General features: G+C 37.1%; 1 long non-coding RNA gene across 2 annotated transcripts; it reads left to right on the top strand.

The window, feature by feature from the left end:
- Positions 1-2,232: 2,232 nt before the first annotated feature.
- LOC104917456 (uncharacterized) lies at positions 2,233-23,883 on the top strand. 2 transcript variants are annotated; one of them, XR_014881273.1, is made up of 5 exons: positions 2,233-2,340; positions 4,954-5,208; positions 18,522-18,728; positions 19,883-19,978; positions 23,554-23,883. It is a non-coding gene; the product is annotated as an uncharacterized LOC104917456 (long non-coding RNA). The 2 variants fall into 2 exon arrangements; XR_014881272.1 differs by lacking the exons at positions 2,233-2,340; positions 4,954-5,208 and adding an exon at positions 17,474-18,128.
- The last annotated feature ends 249 nt before the right edge of the window (positions 23,884-24,132 follow it).

Below are 24,132 nucleotides of genomic sequence, written 5' to 3'. Positions count from 1 at the left end.
AGCTTGAGAGGTTCATTTTTCTTTGGACATTTTTATATGTTCATGTACTTATGTATTTGAACGTAAATGCATACGCATATCTATTTCTGCACATCTGAAAGCAGGGAGAATATATTTTTGTATTCATGTTTGAGTGGTAGTGAAACAAAGTTACCACACCATGAACTGAGAACTGTGCATTGCAGTCAACTGGTGATAAATCACAAATTTATACCACTCTTTTTCTTAAATACACATACACTTATAACTCAGTTATATATATATATATGTTCAAAATTATTTAAGGTAAATGTTTGGGGAAGGAAAAAAAAAAAAAAAGTATAATAAGGAGACCAGGAATTTGTATTTAGAACACACTAAGTCCTATTCTGACTTTTGAATTCCCTATTCTCAACCAGCCTAGACCTTCAGAAGAAACTGCGGTTGTTTCCATCATTAAAAAGAAAAAAAAAAAAAACAACTATCAAAAACTTAAACAATTGAAAGAAGAGGAAGCTCTCATATACTCAAGTACTCCAGCAACAGGATGCAGGATGTGAAAATTCTAGATTCACTTCATTCTGAGCGAATGGTTTCAAATCCACATCTCACTCTTCTAAATGCTGGCCCTTAACTTTAATCTAACATAACAGGGCTTTCTCATGTGTCACATTGACACTGTTCCACTGTGTATAATTAATTAAATATTTACGGGAGAGCAGTGGTCCACATGTTCCCATCTCCTTGGAGAGTGTCCTAGCTAGAAGGCTGTAGAAATGCTCTAGTTCTGCATATCAATAACATTTGGAGAATTTTATCTAAAGTGGAACAGTGTCAGAAGGAATGGTTGAATCTTTGAGCATCCTAAGAATGTCCTGCTATCTAATTGTTCATATCTTTGTCTAATATAAAATGGGTACTAAAACATCAAAAGTAACCTCTCAGGTAAATTACCTAATCATCATCATTTTGAAATGTCTTTCTAAATGTCTCTTTCTGAAGTAACTTTTTAATAAATTACTTATATGTAAGTTAATGTATAATAGAATGACTCTGTTATCTGATAATTGAAATGTGTGTTAAACTGAGAGACACTTATTCAGATCTCCTTGAGCAAAGGTAGAACTGATATGCTGAGCAGAACATGTATAGTGTACATTTTATCACAGTTAAGAAAAAAACATAGATAATAAATTTCTTCTGAAATAAATTCCTTATTAGGAAAATAAATTATCATTTGTAAACCATGTGCTCCCTGAAAAAAACAGATTTTGTCATATATTTACTGTCAGAACGTAAACCTGTCACATAAATGTTTTCCTATAGGTGTAAGTGCCTCATAACCAATTACCTCACATCATGAAGTTAGATTTACTCTGCCTCACGAAAGAAGCTAGAACTGTATTGCTTGACCAGAAATATTTTCAGTTTCGAACTCAAACTGACATATGAGAGCTTCTTCAGGATTAATAGCCTTGAAAATTGAATGATTACAGGAGATTCTGAAAAGGAAACAAACCTCCAAGAGAAACTGCGTCTCTTGTGTACTCTATCATTTTTGAAAAAGGCCTTGGAGTTTTCCATGCCTCGTGTTATTAGCAGTACCAGGTTGGTGGTTTTGTCTGTGAGCCAGACTATAAATCATCATCAGTGTTAGGCATGATATTCACTATTAATGCCTTGTTTTTGCTACTGAAATGTCTTTTTGTGCTTATTTTCTCTTGATCCTTGGCATTCTGCTCACCATCAATCAAAAGAAGTTGGACATTCCTCGCTCTTTTGCCTCAGTGAACTCCTGATTTTCTTGACCATTAACCACTCTCTGGAATGTAAATTTACTGTGTGCATCTTTAAGCCCCCGTATTCTCTTCTCCCAGCTACATTCCCCTCCTGGCACTGGGTTGCATAGCTGTATTTCCCATATACTGAATGTAGAGCATGTCATAGGATGTTTGATATGGTCTGGGAGCCCACAGAAAACCATTGATGCATGACTCACTTTTATTCCACAAGCCTATGGGAGTCCAGAGGAATAAGAAGTCTTTCTGCTAGGCCAAACACACTATTTCACTCACACAAAACAAATATTCCTCCTTTACTGCTCAAAAGGTCTCATATTCATGGGTGGGTGGGAGGGGGGAAGATTATAGTTCAGTGTTTATCTGAAGATGTATCCTGAGAGAAGATTCCTTGAAATGTCTGAGTAAGCTTGATTTCACGCACCAGCTGTTTTCTTTCTTTACAAAAATGCAGTGTTTACTGGACTGAGAAACAGTCTACATTCATTATTCAGGAGCAAGGAAGTTTTGGCCGTTTCTTGAGCTTCTGCAAAAAAGGAAAGGAAAAGGAAACTGGTTCGACGTAAGTTCAGTTACATGGTTGAATAATTTATCATGATATTTACCTGAAGGTTGCTAATTCAAAGACATTCTTTTATAAAAGGGATTTGTCAATAAGCCATTTTTTTCTTTATTGGACAGCTTGATTTTCATGGCTTGAAAACTAATACATATATTTTTTTATGTTACTTCAAAAATGGTATATCAGTCTGCAAGCAGGATCTTAGCCATGCTCATCAATGAAACAGATTATTGACAGTGCCAGGTATGAGGCCAAGAAAAGTTCCACAGGTTCATTGTTCAAAAAACTTTAACTTTTTTTTTTGTAAATAGATGTTAAAATTGACAAAATTCAGTGTTTCTGGTAAAGACTTGAGCCTTAATTCTAAATGTAGTCTGCATGATTTTGAAGTCATTTATCAGTAGATTTTATTACAGTATTGGATATAAGGAATGATCTTTCTTATATAATTGATTTGGAAGCATGTAGGTAACATTATTACCCAATCCAGTACTAGGCGAGGCTTGATATTTTTCTTGCTCAGAAACATAACTTTTCTAGCTATCCAGTCAAGTGCATCTTAGTTAAAAAGAAACCCCTTTACCCACATTCAAACAACATTTTGAATCAATTACAAATAAGAATGGAAATCGCTTTTTAGTCACCTGACAGCACTACAGAGGGAAGCTGTATGATGAACTGGATGAAGTACCACTACCAGTATTGTGGCTTATATATCTACTGCCTTTTTAACTGTTACAGTGATATCTTCTTAATACTTTGTGCCACATCAGCAATACAGAGCAGCCATAAAACTGCCTTAAATAACACATAAAGTGAAGTTTTTGACTGCTTCACATTGCAGTAACTCTTAAGAAGTATCTGCCATATGAGTTTGAACTTTGCTTTCTAGTCCTTTGCCACTTTGTAATTTATAGAAACAGTGGAAAAGTGTGTGGAACTCTTAGAGAAATCTTACACGTACTTACAGATATTAAAAAGTCATTCTTAAATTAGCCCATACTCAAAAGTGCATGTTTCCATAGTGGATTTTAATCTATGGGCTTTTCTTTTCTCTTTTTTTTTTTCTTTTCTTCCTATTTAGATGCCTAAGCATTGAAGATAGATCTCCTCTGCCTATGTTCGCTGCGTAAAGACTGGAAAGAAACAAGCAAGGGTTGATCTTATATCTTAAAAACTCTCTTTTAGGATGAATTGAACTAGCTTTTAGAGTTACCTATTACAGGGAACATACTGAATCAGACTTACATTTCTAATTTTTTGGTGGGCTAATTGTAGGTTCTTATCCTTACATTGTTATCACTTACACCTTTACTGAACAGAAGTGATTGAATGGCCAGCATTTAGTTGAATCAACTATGAGGATCTTCTGCAAGAGGAAACGTTTTATGTAATGAGATTTGTCTGTTTGCTTCTCTTTGTTCTTTACTGAACACGTTTTATCCATAGAAGAAGAGGAATTTGTATCAGTCTTACCAAGATCAAGACTAACAATTCAGTTACTAACAGAATATAATATGTGACAGAAAAGCAGTAATATCAATATTATCATTTCCCTCGTTCATCATATTTTTTTATATGCTGACTTGTATACAAAAACCTTTTTTTCAATGGTACCATTAAAAAAAGCTCTCATAATTACAGGATGTAAAAGAATAACCTAAATTATACAGAACTTTAAAAATAATTAATAAAGAGTATTTATTTTTACAAAGTACTTTTTTTTTTTTTTTTTTAATCAAGCTTAATAAAAGAAAGTTAGCATTAATTTAAGATCCTGGTTCTATTTTGAAGCTAGGAAAATGCATATTAATAAAATTTCCATGAACTTCCATGCAAACTTGCTCCCATAAAAAAAACAGTTCTATGTACCATTGATTTGTTGAGCTATTTATAGATAAATAGCTAGCCAATTACAGGTAGACTAGCCAAATACAGGTAGAATTTGCTTTTGCTCTTTTATTTATTTGTTTATTTATTTTGCACAAACATCAAGAAGAAAATGGCATGGGCACATCTAAGAAAGTTTCCTCTAATTCTTTAGCTTTTTGTAGAAAAGATTTTGCTGATGACATGTAAACCCTATACATAGAGTACATCCTTGATCATTTGAATGCAGATAATCCACTGAACTCAATTCTTAAAACTGTTTAGTCATATAAATATATACATTTTTTCCTGCAACTAGTTAATCTAAAAACCCATAAGAAGCTATAAATAATGAAGAAAAGGTGTTTTTTGTTTTGTTTTGTTTTTGTTTTTTTTTTCTTGACAGTCTAAAGATAAAATAAATATTGCATGTTCTTAGCTTTAAGAGTGTTTTGGCTACATCTAAGATATTCTCTGTGCCACTCAGAGAATCATCTCTATTTATCTTGCCAGAAATTGCAAAACAACGTACACACTGCTCAGTGATGGTCTTATAGAACTGATGGGCTTTATTACCCTGCATTGACCTTCTCTTGAGCCCACCTAGCAGCCTGGAACTCAAAGATATAATAATTCATTTGAATTGGGATTAGATAATTATTTTTTATAGTTTCTGAAACAATGTGAGGGTTCACCAGAATAATGTTCTGTAATTAAGTGGAGCATGTATTGTGTGTTTTACAGAATGATATGAGAACAGCTGGGATGCTGGAGTGTGAAAAACCTACTAAGGATGATGAATGCTGTAGCAGAGGTGGTAAACTCCCTTTCCCTTTTCAAAAGTAGTCTGGGAATTAGTTTTTTTCCAGAACAAGATAACTCTTTCTTTCATCCTAGAAAAAATTACCATTTTTCTTTCTCGGGGAGACCAGGAGTTAAGTTGTCAGTATAATGAAGATGATCTGGGAACAAGGAATAAACTGGAAGTAAGCCACAGAAGTAAGTTATGTGACTTTCTAGGTACAATTTTTACTCTCCACCCCAGGAAAGTAAAGTAAAGAATTTTGATTCTAAATGTTACAGGTCATAAGGTAGCTCCAAATAATTGTTATTCCTCAATTGATTTCTATGCTTAAGCTACTGAGATTGGCCTACTCAATATTTTCACCACATTTCTCCTTATAATTCTTACTTTACTCCCCTTTTTCTACCCTCCTTGTTGCTCTGAAAACACTGACTGCAGTTTGTGAATCACAGAATCACAAAAAATCCCAAGGGACTCACAAGGATCATCAAGTCCAATTCCTGGCTCCACACAAGGCTACCTAAAAATTAAACCATATGTCTGAGAGTGCTGTCCAAATGCTTCTTGAGCTCCAGCAGGCTTGGTGCCATGACCACTTCCCCGGGGAGCCTGTTCCAGTGCCAGACCACCCTCTCACTGAAGAACCATTTCCTAGTACCCGACCTGACCCTCCCCTGACAGAGCTCTGTGTCGTTCCCTCGGGCTACCACTGTCACCACAGAGCAGAGCTCAGCGCTGTCGCCTCCGCTCCCTGTGAAGGAGCTGCAGCTGCCATAAGGCCTCCCCTCAGCTCCTCTGCTTTGGGCTGAACAAACAAATGATCTCAGGCTGATCCTCATACATCTTCCTCTCTAGACCTTTCACCTTTTTTGTTGCTCTTCTTCTTCACTCCTCACCTCTCTTATTGTAAAAACTTCCTTATATCCAATCTAAATCTCTCCTCTTTTCATTTGAAACCATTTCCACTTGTTCTGTCACCACAGACCCTGCTATAGAGTCTGTCCACTTCTTTCTTATAGATACTGAAAGGCTGCTATCAGGTCTCCCTGATGCCTCCTCTTCTCCAATCTGAACAACCCCAGCTCTCTCAGCCTGTCCTCATAGGAGAGATGTTCCATCATTTAGATCAGTTTTGTGGCCCTCCTCTGGATGTGCTCTAACAGATTCACATCTCTTCTGTACTGGGTACTCCATATCTGGATGCAGAACTCCAGGCGAGGTCTCACTAGTGCAGAGTAGAGGGACAGAGTCACTTCCCTCAACCTGCTTACCATGCTGCTTTTGATGCAGCCCAGGATATTGTTTGGTTTCTGGGCTGTGAGGGTGCATTGCTGGCTCAAGTCCAGCTTCCCATCCACCATTATCCCCAAGACCTTTCTGGCAGTACTATTCTCCATCCTTACATCCCCCCAGCTTGTACTGATGGAAGGAGTTGCCATAACCTGGGTGAAAGATCTTGCACTTGGATTTGTTATTAAGCGTCATGAGGTTATCCTGAGCCAACTTCTCAAGACTGTCTAGGACTCTCTGGATGGTTCCATCCTTCAGGAGTGTCAACGACACCACACAGCTTACTGTCATCTGCAAATTTGCTGAGGGTCAATCCCACAGTCAGTGCCACTGATGCAGATGTTAAAGAGAATTTGCCCCAGTACTGACTGACCCCTGAGGGATACCACTCATCGCTGATTCAGACTCTGAGCCATTTACCACCATTCTCTGGGTCTGATAACTAGTTCCTTGTCCATCGAACCATTCACCCACCAAACCCATATCTTTCCAATTTGGAGAGAAGAATGTTATGGGGTCAAAGGCCTTACTGAAATCCAGATAAATGACATCAATGGCTCTTCCCTTGTAAACTGATGCAGTTATGCCATCATAAAGAGTGTCAAGGTTGGTTAGGTGGGATCTGACCTTGGTGAAGCCATGCTGGTTATCCTGTATATCATGTCCCTCTTTTCATATGTCTTAGTATAGCTTTCAGGAATAAATGTTCCATGATCTTCCCTGGCACAGAGATGAGGCTGACAGGTCTGTAACTCCATGAGTCATTTCCACCCTTCTTAAAAATGGGTGTGACATTGCTCTTTTTCCAGTCACCAGAGTTTTCACCGGATCACCATTACTTTTCAAATATCATTGGGTGAGGCTTAGTGACTGGTGAGGGAATTGGTCAGCCAATTCCCTCAGGAATCTTGGTGCATCTCATTGGGACCCATGCATTTATGGATGTTCAGGTTCCTCAGGCAGTCATGGTCTTGATCTTCACTTACAGTGGGAGGGGCATCACTCCCCCAGTTCCCACCTTCTGAGCCACGTGCTCAAGGACCTTGTGTAGAGCAGTCGTCAGTGAAGACTGAGGCAAAAAAATTGTTGAATAACTCAGCCTTCTCCTTGTCTTTTGTTACTAGCTTGCCTATGTTGCTCATTAGGGAATTAAACCATCCTGAACTTTTCTTTTCCTATTGATGAACCTGCAGAAGACTTATCCTTTGCTTCCCATGCCAAGTCCCATTCCTGTTGGGTCTTGGACTTCCTGACCCCATCTCTACACAGCCAAGTAGCATCTCTATATTCATCCCAGGTTACCTGCCCCTGCTTCTATTATCTGTGCATTTTCTTCTTGTTCTCCTGTTTGATGAGCAGGTCCCAGTTCAGCCATGCCAGTCTCTTGCCTTTCTTTCCTGACTTCATCCACCTGGGGATGCAGAACTCTTGTGCCCTAAGGAAAACTTTTTTAAAGATCTGCTGACTCTGCTCTTCACACTTGACTTTGAAGACAGATTCCCAGGGGGTTTTGTTGACTAACTCCCTGAAGAGCTGGAATTTGGCTTTCCTAAAATAAAATGTCCTGATTTTATGTTTTGTTGGTACAATATTCCTCAGGATCCCTCAAGATCTTTTATTTTCCATAGAAAAATGTGGAACTTTTCTAGTAAATAATTCACTTAATGTATCTCTTTTCAATTTTTTTCTTATTTCTACTGAAATAGGAAGTAAACCAACCACTGGCAGTAAGCAGCCAACTACCAACTGTATTTGTGTTGATGGAACTAAACCGTTGATCATAAATGATAAGAAATAATTTTGGAAAGATCTGATGGAAGGTTGTTTTATGCTCATATTGGAGCACCAAATGTTAAAAGTTAGCAATATTAATATGCTTTTAAAAACTTCAAAAATAATGGGAACCTGAGGTAATAAATGTCCACACAAGTGTACAATTTATGATTAATAAAAGGTGGCCTTCGTCTTGATGACATATAATCCCCTAATTATCCACAAAACATTAGATGATATGTTCATTATTTGAGTACTTACCATTTTCCAGTGCGTTCTTGGCAGACTTTTTAGTAATATCAGCAGGAAAAAAGGAAATGAGCTGGAGAGCATTAAAAATAATATTTAGGCATTTGATCCTCTTATGAAGTTCACATTGAGCTATTAAAATGTACTCCCTAATTTCATAACAAAAAGGTAACATGTTGTACCAAGAAGAGAGGATTTTAATGTGATCAAATAGCTTTAAAATGACAAATTCTTTTTCTTAAGGAATTTGCCTTTGAAAAAGTCAAAGGCATGCCATTCAGATTCTCTACTTTATTATGTTCAAGGAAGCCATTTATGGATGCACTAACATTTAACAATCACTTCCCTCCCTCCCCCTCCATTTTATGTATTTATTTATTTATTTTTGCAGCTGCATTGTTAATTAACCAGAGAATAATTGTTTCTTTGTCTCTTATGACATAGCGCTTTTAAGTCTCAGCAAGGCAACCAGTTCTCATCACCTATTAGATGTCACCTCTCCATAGGTATTACCATTTCTCATCACTCACCAAAGAACTCCCAGAAAGAAGTCCCATGACCGTCCTATTTACTCTCTTCTGCTCAAGCCCTGGAGAGCATTCTGTTGCTTAAAATCTTGTTATGAACAAAAGAGGAAACATAAAAAGCTGAGCAGTTGTATAACTGAAATCTTAACAGTCTTATTACAGGATTACTATTAGTCCAGATCTAAATATTACATGAAAAAAGCAAATCCTATTATACAGAAAATATATTTATAATAATACATTCATAACAGCAACACAGTTAAAATTATTATATGTACACTTCTTAGCTTCTAGATCTTCTGTTGGTGTACTGTTCCCCTTTTCTTCTCCTAGGATAATGATAACTCATGATTTTGGTAGGACACAAGAAGTCAAGCAACATTCTAAGTATTCTATCAGGAGGACCCTGATGTTAATGTTTTCATCCTCCTCACTCTATGGTCCACTTTTTATATGCTTGTTAACATATAATACTTTATATTTTGCTCTTTCTTCACTTGTCTGCAATTCTGTAATGAATCTTTCTATACGATATACATTTACTGTATATGATGCATTTTACATGATTACATACTTGCTCCTTGTTCCGTGGAACAATTATGGTAATTATGTAAAATGAAGCTAGTTTTGTTCAGATCCAGATATGTGTTTCTTTAAGTGACTGCTGGAGGGTTCAGAGCTAAAGGGCTTAGAGTGTCAGCCCATACCCTAATCACCCTATGCATGTGCTCCTCTGTCCTCTATCCTACTTCTTATGCCCCTGTTTCTCAAGTATCTGCTTTCATACAAGGCCAGTGATTTTGCACGTTTCACTATATATCTGTTAAACTCATAAATAACTTTTCTTATACAGAAAAGCTACCAGTTATTTTTATGTATATAAATTTTTAGTTATACTATAAAGCAAAATATACAAATTAGGCATAGATAACTCATCATTAGAGAAACCTGCTGTTACATCTAAGTCAAGTGCAAACAGAGTTCCAGTCAGGACAGAAAATTTTGGATAAAGCAAAGTTGACAACTTGCAGTCCTGAGGCCTGGCAATGTACTTTCTGTTGGCTTGCAGATCTACAGTGACAGCTGAGTTCAAGCTACTTAACAAAGTCAAGACTGCCACCTCCAGCAGGCAGTTTATTTCTTGGGTGATAAAGCCTGGATTAATTTTGGTGTGGTAATTAAATTTTTAAGATAAACAGAGTGAATATAGGCATTTATGCTCACTTAATGTCAGTGTGATGACTACAGGAAATGGTTAGTAGGGGATCAAAAAAAGTGACAAAATCTGAAGGATTATACAAATAAATAGCAGATTTTTTTCCAAGACAGAGCTGGGACGTGACTGTCCTTAAGGCTGAGCTCCCTTATTTCTCAGCTATTGGCCATACAATAATTGGTGCTGTGCTGAATCAGCTTCTAGTGCAATAGAATTTAGCAAGCTGCAATGAAAATACAACAGCAGGGTAAACTTGAAAGTACTCATCCTCTGACTTTTCTATCTATATAACTTTCAGTCATTATAAAAACAACATTCAACTGGTTATCCAGCAGTAATCAGTCTCACAGTCCCTTGGTGGATGACCTGGTCTTGTGACACCTATTTTGGATACAAGCAGATAAATGAAATACTAAATTAGAAGAATGACAAAAATTGTGTTTACTTCCACTTAGAAGTTCCTTGATACTGTACATCAGGTTAACAGTCCCATAATATAAATAATTACTATTGTCTCTTCTATGCAAGCTTTTCCTTCTATAACTAAAGCTCTGAAGAACACTGCATTCAGTGGAATAATTATCAACCAGAGTGTATCTAGGAACTTCAATTGTCATTTTTACAGTGGATAAAAAGTGAATGACAGAGGTTCCTTCTTTTCTTCTTCTTTTCTTTTCCTTCTTTTCTTCTTCATGTTCTTCTTTTAAATGAGTTGCCCTACTTACCTGTTTTTCAGTTACAGTTTTCCTTTCTCACTGTTGTTTCCTAGCTAACACTGCAATATATATACAAATAAAACAGTGTTTTATCAATTTCTATGAATGTGCCTACAGTCAGAGGTAATCCTATTTATTCTAAAATAAGAGTTGGATCTTTCTTGACATCTGACCCCCGTGATCCCAAGAGACCGACCCCCTCACGTCCTAGTGAGACAGCATTTATTTGCTCATCTTCCCTAAACATATATATGGCAGTTTTAATGTGAGAAAATTAGGAATTTGTGTTACAAGCCACAACAGAATTCAGAACTTTCTGAGGTTGTAGTTAAATTTATCTCTGGCAATTGTCTGGCATTCTCTTAAAAAATATAGAACATACCCTCCAGTAGTCTTAGGAATAAAGCAAGAATTATGTCCAAATAAAAATCTTTATTGGTGGCTTGCCTAAATCCCCCCCAAAATGTTAAACAAAAAAACAAAAAAAAACACCCAGATTTTAGTAATTATGTCTCATATGAAAAAACAATGGTTTAAATGATGCAAAATCATATTTTTGAAAATAGAACAAATTTCCTGACATCAAAACCTTCTAGAGGGTTCATAAAACGCTACCAATCTTCACTTTGATAACATGACTTGCCACACATGTAAATAATCCAATACTCCTATCCTTTCTTACCAGCAGATAGGAAACCTATGCTATTTTTATCAATTTAATCTGCATTTGACATTTTATTTTCCTTAGAGTGCTTACACCTCCTTTTTCAAATGTTAAGGGGGACAAGAGGAATCAGATTTAAGGAAAAAACTGACATGTGAAAAGCTGAGTAATTGCCATTGAATGGAAAAGAAGGTTGTAGAATTTTTCTTTCTCCCTAGTATATATTTAAAAAAGAAACCTGTTGAATCTTAACTAGAAAGCAAACTTTTGATTGAGAACTGGCATGACTAGGTTGGGGGAGTTATATGAAGCTATCTGAAGATACATTTGGTTTCTTTACAAAATACTAGAGACAGTAAGTAGAAAACTTGCATTTAAAATAATGCTGAGATGCTTCATGTAATAAAAAATAAAGTTGGGCCTCTTCATTCTTCTGTTACATAAGAGATTTTTTTATCTCACTATATTTCCAGTTATAAATATCTTTTGCTGTTTTTTTTTCTCTCTATCAGTATGTGTGTCTTGGTTATCTGTGGTAGAAATCTCAATAGGGAACTGGGCTTAAGAGAATGGAACAAGAGCAAGTGACACCTTCAGTGAGCTGTAACACTATTTTGAATCACAACAGGCCTTCTTTCTCTTATAGAAAACATTATGTTAATTGTCTGAAAAGTGAGTAATTTATTTTTCAGATATTTTTGGAAATCCTTTTTCCTTGAAAGAAGGCAAAATCTGAAAATATAGTTATCTTCTGTTGAAAGTAACAGACAAGAAAGTAGCTTTCTAATAAACTAATCAAAATCAAGGCTTTCCAGTTTTTCTTCACTTAAGAAACTTAACCTTGATGATTACAATAGAGAGAAACATTATCATTTAGTTTTGAACATAATATGTTGGAAGACATCGAGGCCTTGAAGGTCCAGAGAAGCGCAACGAAACTGGTGAGGAATCTAGAGCACAAGTCTTAAGAGGAGCTGCTGAGGGAGCTGAGATTGTTCAGTCTGAAGAATAGGAGGCTCAAGGGAGATCTCATTGCACTCTACAACTTCCTGAAGGGAGGTTGTGAAAAGGAGGGGATTGGTCTCTTCTCGCAGGCAACAAATAGGACCTGAGGAAATGGCCACAAGCTGTGCCAGGGGAGATTTAGATTAGATATAAGGAAGAACTTTTTCTCTCAAAGAGTGTTCAGGCACTGGAATGGCCTGCCCAGGGTGGCGGGGGAGTCACTGTCCCTGGCAGAGGGTGAGGAGTCTGGATGATGTGCTATGAGATATGATTTAGTAGCTTAGTGGGTAGTAATGGTGATGGGAGGGCAGTTGGACTACCTTCTGATTCTATGATTCTGTGTTGAAAAAAATGATGTTTTATGATTTGGGAATCAAAAATATTGGTTTATGTTCTGTATAACCAGTAGCTATAAGCAGATAGACCGTTAAATCCCAGTCACATTTTACTGCTGAGGTAAGGCTGGAATACTATAGGTGATGTTAATCCAGAAGGAAACAAACAAAGCAAACAGCAAGAATAATGACAAAATGACAGCTTCTCTACAGAAATAAATAAATAATTATACTGTACTTAATCACAGAATCACAGAATCACAGAATTGTAGGGGTTGGAAGGGACCTCTAGAGATCATCGAGACCAACCCCCCTGCCAAAGCAGGTTCCCTACACCAGGTCGCACAGGTAGGCGTCCAGGCGAGACTTGAATATCTCCAGAGAAGGAGACTCCACAACCTCCCTGGGCAGCCTGTTCCAGTACTCCGTCACCCTCACCGTAAAGAACTTCTTACGCACATTCGTGCAAAACTTCCTATGCTGCAGCTTATGTCCGTTTCCCCTCGTCCTGTCTCCATGTACCACTGAAAAGAGACTGGCCTCACCACTATTGCTGCCACACCTCAGATATTTATAAACCTGGATCAGGTTCCCTCTCAGTCTTCTTTTCTCAAGGCTAAACAGACCCAGTTCACTTAGCCTTTCTTTATAGGGGAGATGCTCCAGGCCCTTCACCATCTTTGTGGCCCTCTGCTGGACTCTTTCCAAGAGATCCCTGTCTTTTTTGTACTGGGGAGCCCAGAACTGGACACAGTACTCCAGATGAGGCCTTACCAGGGCAGAGTAGAGGGGGAGGATCACCTCCCTCGACCTGCTGGACACACTCTTCTTAATGCACCCCAGAATGCCATTGGCCTTTTTGGCCATGAGGGCACACTGCTGGCTCATGGCCAACCTGTCATCCACCAGGACGCCCAGGTCCCTCTCTGCAGAGCTCCTCTCCAGCAGCTCATCCCCCAGCCTGTATTGGTACATGCAATTATTCCTCCCTAGGTGTAAGGCCCTACACTTGCTTTTGTTGAACCTCATCCGGTTTCTTACTGCCCAGCTCTCCAGCCTGTCCAGGTCTTGCTGAATGGCAGCACAGCCTTCAGGCGTGTCAGCCAATCCTCCCAACTTCATATCATCAGCAAACTTGCTGAGAGTGGCCACTATCCCCTCATCAAGGTCATTGATGAAGATGTTGAACAAGACCGGACCCAGCACGGACCCCTGGGGGACACCACTGGTTACAGGTCTCCAGCCAGACTCTGCACCACCAACGACGACCCTCTGCGCTCTGCCAGTCAGCCAGTTCTCAACCCACCTCACTGTCCACTCATCAATCCCACACTTCCTCAGCTTTGTTATAAGGATATCGCGGGAGACAGTATCAAATGCCTTTCTAAAATCAAGGTAGATTACATCTACCGCTCTTCCCCCAACATCCTAGAAGGCCACCAAGTTGGTCGAGCACGACCTCCCCTTGGTGAACCCATGCTGACTACTCCTGATAACATCCTTTTCTCCCAGTTGTCTGGAGATGGTATCCAGCACAAGCCGTTCCATCACCTTTCCAGGGACGGAGGTGAGGCTGACAGGTCTATAATTACCTGGATCTTCCTTCTTGCCCTTTTTGAAGACTGGAGTGACATTGGCTATCCTCCAGTCTTCAGGGACCTCCCCTGTTGTCCAAGACCTCTCAAAAATGATGGAGAGCGGTTCGGCAATGACCTCCGCCAGCTCTCTCAGCACCCGTGGATGCACCCCATCAGGTCCCATGGACTTGTGGACCTTAGTACTGCCTAGGTGCTCACGCACGTCCTCTTTCCTGACTAAAGGGAAGTCTCCCATTCCCCAGACCCTCTCACTAACCTCTAGGATGTGGGATTCCTGTGGGAGAGCCTTCTCACTGAAGACGGTAGTGAAGAAGGCATTCAGTATCTCTGCCTTCTCAGCATCCCCCGTTACGAGAAGCCCCCCCTCACTTAGTAAGAGGCCCACATTCTCTCTAGTTTTCCTTTTGCTGTTAACGTACTTGAAGAAGCCTTTTTTATTATACTTTATCACTTTAGCCAGATTCAATTCCAGACGGGCTTTAGCCTTCCTCATTGCATCCCTGCAGGCCCTGACTACATTCCTATATTCTTCCCAAGTGGTCAGACCCTTTTTCCACATTTCATGGACCTTCTTCTTTCCTTTGAGCTTGTGCATGAGCTCCTTGCTCATCCACAAAGGTCTCCTGCCACCTTTTCCCGATTTCTTGCTCACAGGGATGCACCGATCCTGAGCTTGGAAGAAGAGCTGTTTAAATGCTGACCAGAATGTCATAAAATGTCATAGCTACCATAAATTTGCAAAGATAAGCAAGAACACCAAATGCATAAAATTTTACGAAAGCAGTAGGTCTAAACAGATGGAAGATTTAAGAATATAGTTTTCTCTAGTCCAAATTACCAGCATGCCTAGTCTGTTTGCTCTGGAATAATCTCAAATTCATTTTGTCTTTATATGTATTCTGTACCTATCAGCATTACCATTTGATTCCTTTCTAAAGCCTAGAAAGTGTTCTGCCTCTGTAATTAGTTATTTAAAAAGTGCTTGTTTATTTGTTTGTTTTTTGCTGTGGTCAATACCTCTTCTAACTTTACACTCTTAGTACACAAGGCATGCAGACAGGGAGTGACTAGCCTGAATGCAGTCACTTGTACTGAATCTGCCCTTTCTATAAGTAGAATGAATCCTATCCAGTATGCCTACGAGAGCACTTACCATCAGTAATTTAAAGGTTGTTCTAAATATTACCCTATAGACTTGACCAATTACTATTTCAGAACTAAATGTCAAGATTCTGGAGTTTCAAGGTTCCTCTACTATAGAATTCTATCAGCTGTGCAATTTATAACAATTGGTAAAAGCACCTCCATAATATGGGTATTCCATAAAGAGAAAGGAGCAAAGGAGCAAGTTAAACTTTTTTTTTTTTTTTTTTTTTTTTGAGAGAGAGAGAATTGCAAACCCATGACAAGTTTAACAATTAGAACTGTTTGTCCTCATTTCTGCACTTGAACCAGTTTTAAAGATTGAAATAGAGAAATGTAAGAAAAATAATACAGGCACCAATCTCACTAAAGGATGGTTTCATAATTGGTGAACATTTGTAGATTGTTCTTCAAATCATTACTCATTCCTAATTTCAGTTTTTATTCAGAGAAGTGTTACTTGCCTTGCTCCTTTCCACATGCACTACTGAACATGTAAAAGTATTTGGAAGAATATTTCTTCCTTTCCTAATTCATTTATGAAAAACTAAGTAGAAAAAACTTGTTGCCTGACTTTTGCATGTTTGAAACAATACCCTTGCCGTCTTATCTCCTCCCCCATCAACTTGATGAGACTCTTAAAAACTGAAGCCAAAAAAAGATACTAATTTGCTCAGACATAATCGTTACGAATTTCAAACATACTTTATAAATTGCGCATAATTTGAAAGCTATACTGGGATGATATGCACCTGCAAATTGTTAGCTAACACCCACAGACACATTTTATGGCTCACGCTCTGGTCTCTTAACGACTCTCAGTTCAGGCAGCTGGAAAAGTCTCAGAATGGTGAATGCCTGAAATTTGTCCTAAGTGGTGTTGACATGGCAGTGACTGAAAGATGCAACCCTCTCCCTCACTCCCCTGATAGTTTTGTTTTTGTGTTTTGTTTTGTTTGTTTTTTTTTTGAGAAACACCCATCCTATCTCATCCAACAGAAAAACAAAAACAGACTAAGCAGTATCTGTGGGACTGCAAATCATAGCCAACAATACAGCTGCAAAGTTATGAAACAACCCCTGAAGTACTTAATGATTATCAGTGTCTGGAATTCTTCCAGGCTTAATAGCCTCTACCTTATTGGTAAAAAAGCTAAAACATTGCACAAATCATTCTTTTATTATATCTCTAATGCATTTGTATGATGAGAATACTGGAGCTGTGGAGTTGTTGAGTAAAGAACCATGGATTTTTACTCTAATATGGAAAAGATTCAGCTACATTTCATTTTCATTCTTGTTGTTAAATGAGACAATGGAAAAAATGATTCTGTTGGCAAAGAAATACCAAAACAACAATCTCCTATTTGTACAGCCTGGTCAAAAAGATGTGCAGGTACTACCTAGGACCAGAGTGCTTTTAGACGATGAGATTCCATTACTATATTTCGTTAGTATAATGGATCCTATGGATTCCTTTTCCTTCCATCTGAAATATAGTAAATACATACATATTTACATGATAGCTGTTCTGTTTTTTATTAATCTGTATATAATCAGCTGAGCAGACTGCAAAACTCCCATGGAGCTATTTTTCATGTTTATTAAACATGTATTTTCAGTTAATTTGGACATAATCATTCCACATGTAGAAGATTTTCAAATAATAATTATAATGTTGGAAAAGTTTTGTTGAACTTAGTAGAATTAAGATAACTTGTTTTCAAAGATTTAAATAGAAGTCCCTTTTCATTTTCTCAGATTTAGAACTTATATATAATGCTAACCACTTCATAAAAATGTTAAAATAATTCCTAGTATTTGAAAGAGAAATATATCATTCTTCTTTCGTGTCATAATTTTAAAGGTGCTACAGAATGTGGCAATTATTTGTAGAAAGTATGTTTTCATTCAAGGGATTTTTTTTTTAATATCTCAAAAGAAGATGATTCAGGAAAGAGAATGCTAACTAGACTATAATCACTTGAAAAGCTTAGAATAGATATTCCCTATTCATCTATCCAAATTGTCTGATACAGATCAAAGAAAGAGGCAGGAGGTGGAGCAGATGACAGGTTGTCTCTTCTGATTAAATCTTGCACTAGCACAGTATCTCTGCATTTTAAGGTGTACTCTGTGATAAGAGTATTTATATGCCAAACAATTTGATAACTTAAAACTTCCTGTACATACATGTGACGCTTCCATAACTGAGAACACATTATGCCACTAGTGCTTCCAAATTAAAATAAAGTAAGAACTTTTATTTTGGACTTTTTTTTTTTTTTCTTCTTAATAGTAAATGTAGATTTGGCAGTATTATGGGCTTTATTTTAGCTCCAACATGCCTTATATACTCTCTCAGTTTGTCATGTGGTATAGCATAGTTTTGTAGCTTAAACATACTTGGTAAATCCTCTTGTATTTGTTCAAATTGCCCCCACCCACAACAGACATAGCCAACTAACACTGAGCAAATACTTCCAACTGTCTTCATAATGGGGCATAGGTCATTCCAATCGGAAAACAGGGGCTTCAGATGGTATTTCCTCTACGCCGGCTAATTACAACCATATGCTTTCTCTGACAGGAAAGGAGGTATGCAAGTGTCAGACCTATTGGGCAAGTTAATTGCTCCTTCTACAGCTGATACTCTGTGGGTAGCTTTTGCCCCATAGTTTAGTGCAGTCAGTGCTGTCTGGCTTTAATTATTTTGGTCTTTCTTCTGCCCTGTTTTATTTATTGCCAGAAGTGGTTTGCCAGAAGGCGTGAAGGTATTTATATCTGATACGACAGTTTACTTTAACCTGAATTTTGCAAATGATTTTTAGTTGTTGTCTTTGTTAGGATGGACAGTAAATGGCAGAGAATCCGGGATGGTGATAGGAAAGGTAGAATATATATGAATCTTTTTTTTGTGTGTGATAAAGAATAATTTCACAGTTCTTCACTAGAATTCCCCTCAACTCACTATATGAATTCAACTATTAGGTTTATCCAGATGATCACTTTGATGTACACTTGAAGAAAATCTCCTGGTGTTCGAGAAAACAAAAGTGATCTTCATGAGAACCACAGTGAACTCCAACATTAGATTGCCTATTTTGTTCTTGTTTTCCCTGAAGATATAGAATCTGGAGAGGTCGAGATTCTCCATTTTCTGAATCACAGATCCCAGGGAGGACCCATATGATCAAGGTAAGCATGACTTGATCTACACCAGTAGCTTTCTGTACAGGCTATAATACATTCTTAACATTGCCTTTTGCCACCTGTACTCAGCATGTTGTCACACAGTAATTAACTTAGAAAACTAACATGAGCAAAACAAAAACCCCTGGAATTAATGATTTGCCATAAGAAAACAATTAAAAAGTCACCTGTTGTGAATCTAACATGGGTAAAGAGACCACCCAAGATTAGCCAAAAGTTGATGTTTTTTTATCTTCTCTTCTCAAATATGTTACTTACAATCCAAGTGAATTAATATAAGTGGTGAATTGTGGAGGACTAGAATGATGACATCATCTAAAATGTTTTCACTCTCTGGATATTACACAAGAAAAACTCTGATAAATGTATATTGTTTTTAACAAACCAAAGAGTACGAATTGATAATAATTGATATTTATCTTCTTATTTTTAAAGTGTTTCTTTAATTTTAATCTAACCCAGAGGTATTATCCTTACCCACTTAGATAACTGCAGTATAATCTTGTGATAGAGACTGCAGGATCAAATTCCTGAAAACTCAAGGAGATTAAAAAATTAATCGATATCGTATTTCCTGTTTAGCATGAAATATTGCTTAGGGTTGGAAGATCTTCAGTATACTATTTCAACTTGATGGGGAGCTAAAGTCATTATTTTCATTATACTTCGAAATCTGTGTTGTCTGTATATTTTCACACACTGTCTTCAAAATGGAAATAACAATTGCTCCAGTGCTCCGATAGGTAATTTCTGAATAATAAAGAGTAAGCAAAATTTATTTTTCATCCCAGAACTTTTGTTGATGCATCATCAAAAGGCTATTCTGTTGCCAGTGGATTCTGGGAATCTGTTCCATGAAGTTAGCCACAAAGATCACATTATTCTGCCTACCTTTCCAAATGTCTTTCACTGAGCTACAAATATGTATAATCACAGAATCAAAGAATCATAGGGGTTGGAAGGAACCTCTGGGTATCAATACCCCTGCTAAAGCAGACTCCCTACAGTAGGCTGCCAGGATAGCTTTCAGATAAGTCTTGAATATCTTCAGAAATGGAGTCTCCACAACGTCTCTGGGCAGCTTGTTCCAGTGCTCTAGCACACTCATGGTAATGGAGTTCTTACTCATCTTTATACAGAACTTCCTGTGTTCGTTTTTGCCTGTTACCTCTTGTCTAGTTGCTGCACACCCCTGAGAAGAGCCTTGCCTCATCTGCTTAACTCCTGCACTTCAGGTATTTATAAACAGTGACGACATCACCTCTTAAACAAAATGTCTTCTGGACAGATCTTCTTATGCTACTTGTTAATGTCTTTGTATATGACTTTCTGTCAGAAAGCTCTGCTTTTAGATGGCTCTCATTTTTCCAGTGTCAATACTTAAATGAACATTTCTGTACTTCTTATTTAAGCTCAGTTTCTTGGGGAAATAAAAGAAAAAAACAGCATTTACTTCTGAGGATCACATGGGGTAAATTACTTGTTCCTACAAGTCTAATTAACTCCCCTCTCCTCCCTCCACTCCTAACTACATTTCTTAAGTAGACATATTTACCCTAAAATTGATAATCTTTGCTTTGCAATGTTCTTGTATCCTTATGATCGTTACTGAGAATCTACCATTAGAAATTTATGATTAGTATTGTCAGGGAACTAATTTACTAACCTAAAATCTCTATTGGTTTTCACTCTGTGATTGTAGTAGTTTACAGTACAATTATTGTACATCCTGGTGATGAGCAAGAGTCTCCTGAATTTTCATGTCCAGTGTGTATGACATAGGCCTGAAGTGAGAGGAGAAGTTTTTCTCTCCTTCTTCCTCAATGGCTTTGTCTCCTATGACAGTGGAATGTAGAGAAAACAAACAAACAAACAACCTTTCTTATTATGCAATCAAGAGTAATTCAATATTATAATGGGATCCTGTGGCCAGTGCAAGACAGTGAGAACCTGAGACAAAGGAGAGAAAAGGAGAATGGCAGAGAAATTAGATTGTTCTTTCAAAAATTTGTACTCAGAGAGAACAGCTGTATAACCATGAGCTATAAAACAAAATGAAGACATGAAGGGAGACTGGTTCTCGTGAACCTTACTTGTCTAAGAATCAGTGAGGCCAGGAAGCACTAGATGATGAGATGGAAAAATGGTTTGGGTGAGAGATCTGAATCCAGAAACACACAGAGGAATAAGGGGAAGTGGATAGACAGTTTCTAATGCAGTATGATCACAGTGGTCATGAAGGATGATGGGGACAGGCTGTCAATGGGAAGCCTGGCAATAGTGAACAGAGTCTGGAGTGGGGAGGGCTGAGCTAGTTTCAGTAAGTCAGTAAAGAAGGGGAAATACTGTGGAGATCATTCAGCTTTGTAAAAGTTTGTTAAGATGCCTCACTATCACATTAAATACAGTATTTCTTCATTGCCTTGTGGATCAAGATTGAAGTCCCTTTGTGTATAACAACTTCAACTTTCTTCCAAATCCAAGCCAAAGAAGATGCTTGAACTGCTGGCAACTCCTGGCTTTAAGAATAAACTTTATTCTGGACTCAAGCTATCTCAACAAAGTGTAAACTGAAAACTATTGCTTTAACCTAGGAAACATTTATTTTTAAGTGGAATTGTAATAGCATTAAAAAAGTAAAAATGAGCGAAACATAAACAGGTACAGAAAAACTAAGCACTGTGTTGTAGAGTGCAAGCTAAATAAATTTCTAGCAGAATCAGAAACTGGGTTTAGTTCCTTCGCCATAGACGTTTTTCTGCAGCTCTGGATTTCCCTTAATTTTTTAAAATAAATATTGAGACAGTTATAATGGATGTAGATATGTTAAAGGAAGAAAAAAAGAAAAAAGAAAGAAAAATTATTTTCTCTTTGACTAAAGGAACTTTATATAGGTGAGCAGTTTAGAACATTTCACTATAGAATTTAAACATGAATATTTGTATTTCTTTATTATTCATCTAAAAAATGAGGATCCTTGCATATTTTTTGACCACTTTACTTCTAACAAGAAAATTTCTGAATTCACATATCAGTCAGAGGCCACAATTTTTAATGACCTTTGAGTCGACAATTTCATTCCATTAAAGATCTATGAAAAACTCAGGTGGTGATTTTCTGTAAATGATGATGTGGACAGTAACATGCTCCCTTGTGCTAGCTGAAGATCCAGCATAGGATGTTTCTATGTCTATTATTTCTTTACTAAAAATATTTCCTGTTTCTTAGTGGTTTTAATTTACTGGATATATTTTGTTTGAATTGAAGTGGGCTGAGAAGAGACTTGTCTTGCCACTGGCAAGGTTCACTATCATTCCCGGATGCAGATGGGGCAAAACCAGAACCTTGTATTCAAATCTTTCAAATATCAGGGAGAAAGGATCAGACATAAACACTCAGTTCTAAACCCATCACTGTGGCTTTGATCCCAGGTCAAATCCAAAATTAGAAGGGGCCTCTTTTATAGCTCCAATTTGGACGCAATCAAAATGTGTTCATCAGATTGTGCTCCAAGAAGGAAGAAAGTGTATGTGAGTTTGCCACTGCTATGCATGAAGGCAGGTCTGAAATCCAACCTTAATTTTGCCTCAAAGTCAAACTCTAAGCCATACCCCAAATTAATGCAGGTTTGAGTCTGATTTCCTTATTCTACCTGAATTCATTTTTCATTAAAATGTGTTTCTGAAAAATAACTTTTTTTTTTTTTGTAATGCACTAGGCTATATCTAATTGCAAATACTTGCAAAAAGCAAACAAACAAACAAACAAAAAAAACACAAAAAACACAAACCAAAACAAACAAACAAACAAACAAAAACAACAACCCAAATGTTGGTATGCTGCACGAGATGCACGTATGTTAAAGTTCATTCTTACTCATCTGTAAGGTACTCGGTTTGAACAATAATTATATAAGTAAAACCAAAATAATAAAAAGAAAAAAAAAAAAGGAAGAATAGACATTTAACTTTTCCCCATTTTGTTGGGAGAGTTCCAAAAACCAAAAACAAATAAGAGAGAAGCAGCAGCAAAGACCACCAGCAAAGAGCAGCTGTGATGTGAATCATCAGGACAAAACTACTGACAAGAAGAAAAAGGTCTGCTCCTCTCTAGCAGAAGTTTGTGGAAACGTGAAAGCAAAGACAACAAGCAAACATTTCCAGTAAAGGAAAGTTTCAATCCGAAAGCAGTGAATAAGTAAAAAAAAAAAAGATTACGGAAGTTCCAGCTTTGTGACAGAAATGACCAGTAATGTTTCATTTAACTTTTTGGAAAGTTAGATCTTGAAGTAGGGATGAAAGTAGAATGAACAACTTTTAATTGCACTGAGGTATTGTATAGATAAACATTTTAGTGTTATTCTCCACTGAGAATACTTCCCATAACCCAGAAGAAAACTGAGCTAGTCAGGCTTTTTTTCCTCAGTGCAGTAAATAAAGATAATAATAACAGTGCAATCTAATGAGGGACCTTTATTCAATAATGCCTCTTTTTCTGAAGAAAAGTTAATCAACTCAATACAAAAATATTTTTATGAGTCATATATGAACCAACTGATATGTAAGCATTCTAAAGAACGGACTGTGAAGAAGAATCTTTTATAGCTAATGGAAACTGAGGATTCCTACTAGGAAGCCAAAATGTTTGTCTTGCTTTTTTTTTTTATTTTTAAGTGCATACATTTAACTGATAGATTAAGGGAACGTTATTAACAATACTTGCATTAAGACCATAGAAAGATGAATTTGTACAAAATAATTTTGCTAAAAATAAATTGCATTCTAATGAAAATCATTCTGCCTTTTCCTAGGCCAAATTCCAAATTGAGCGATCATTTTTTGCAATCGACATCTACAGCTTTTCAAGGAAAAAAAAGAAAAAATGTTGGAGACTTCTTGGAGTTCTACTAAGTTCCACAATTAGTATGAATGTTACGTGGAATGTTCATATAAAGGAAGATCATATAGCGTTTTCTGATTAAAAATAATTGCTTATTTATCATTTGACAGATTGTACTTTCCCTTCCAGCTGTACCCCATGAAAAAAAATAAATGATCACTATGACCTCAAATTCAGTTACCATCAAAATTTCTCTGAAAAATAAATGAATAAGATTAAAAAGTAAATAAACTAAAATGCATTAAAGTAGCTTATTTTTATTGTTGTTCTTGTATGGAGAGATTTCTGTTTTGCTGTTGTAATATTCAGGACTGCTTTCTTTTACTCACCTTGTTTAATTCAGAACTGATTGATTTTTTTGGGAGTTTTACTACAGCACTTGTCACTTACACTATGTCTCATTTTGAATTTGGCTTTGGGCGCTGATGCACTTTTTTTCTTGACTGCTGTGACCCTATACACTTAGCCTTGTTGAATGTCATGTGATTGG

This window comes from Meleagris gallopavo, chromosome 1, assembly GCF_905368555.1.
Source record: "Meleagris gallopavo chromosome 1, MGAL_WU_HG_1.1, whole genome shotgun sequence".
Classification (NCBI taxonomy): Eukaryota; Metazoa; Chordata; class Aves; order Galliformes; family Phasianidae; genus Meleagris; species Meleagris gallopavo.
The sequence above is the reverse complement of the archived record's forward strand: the minus strand, read 5'-3'. Positions and strand labels throughout refer to the sequence as shown.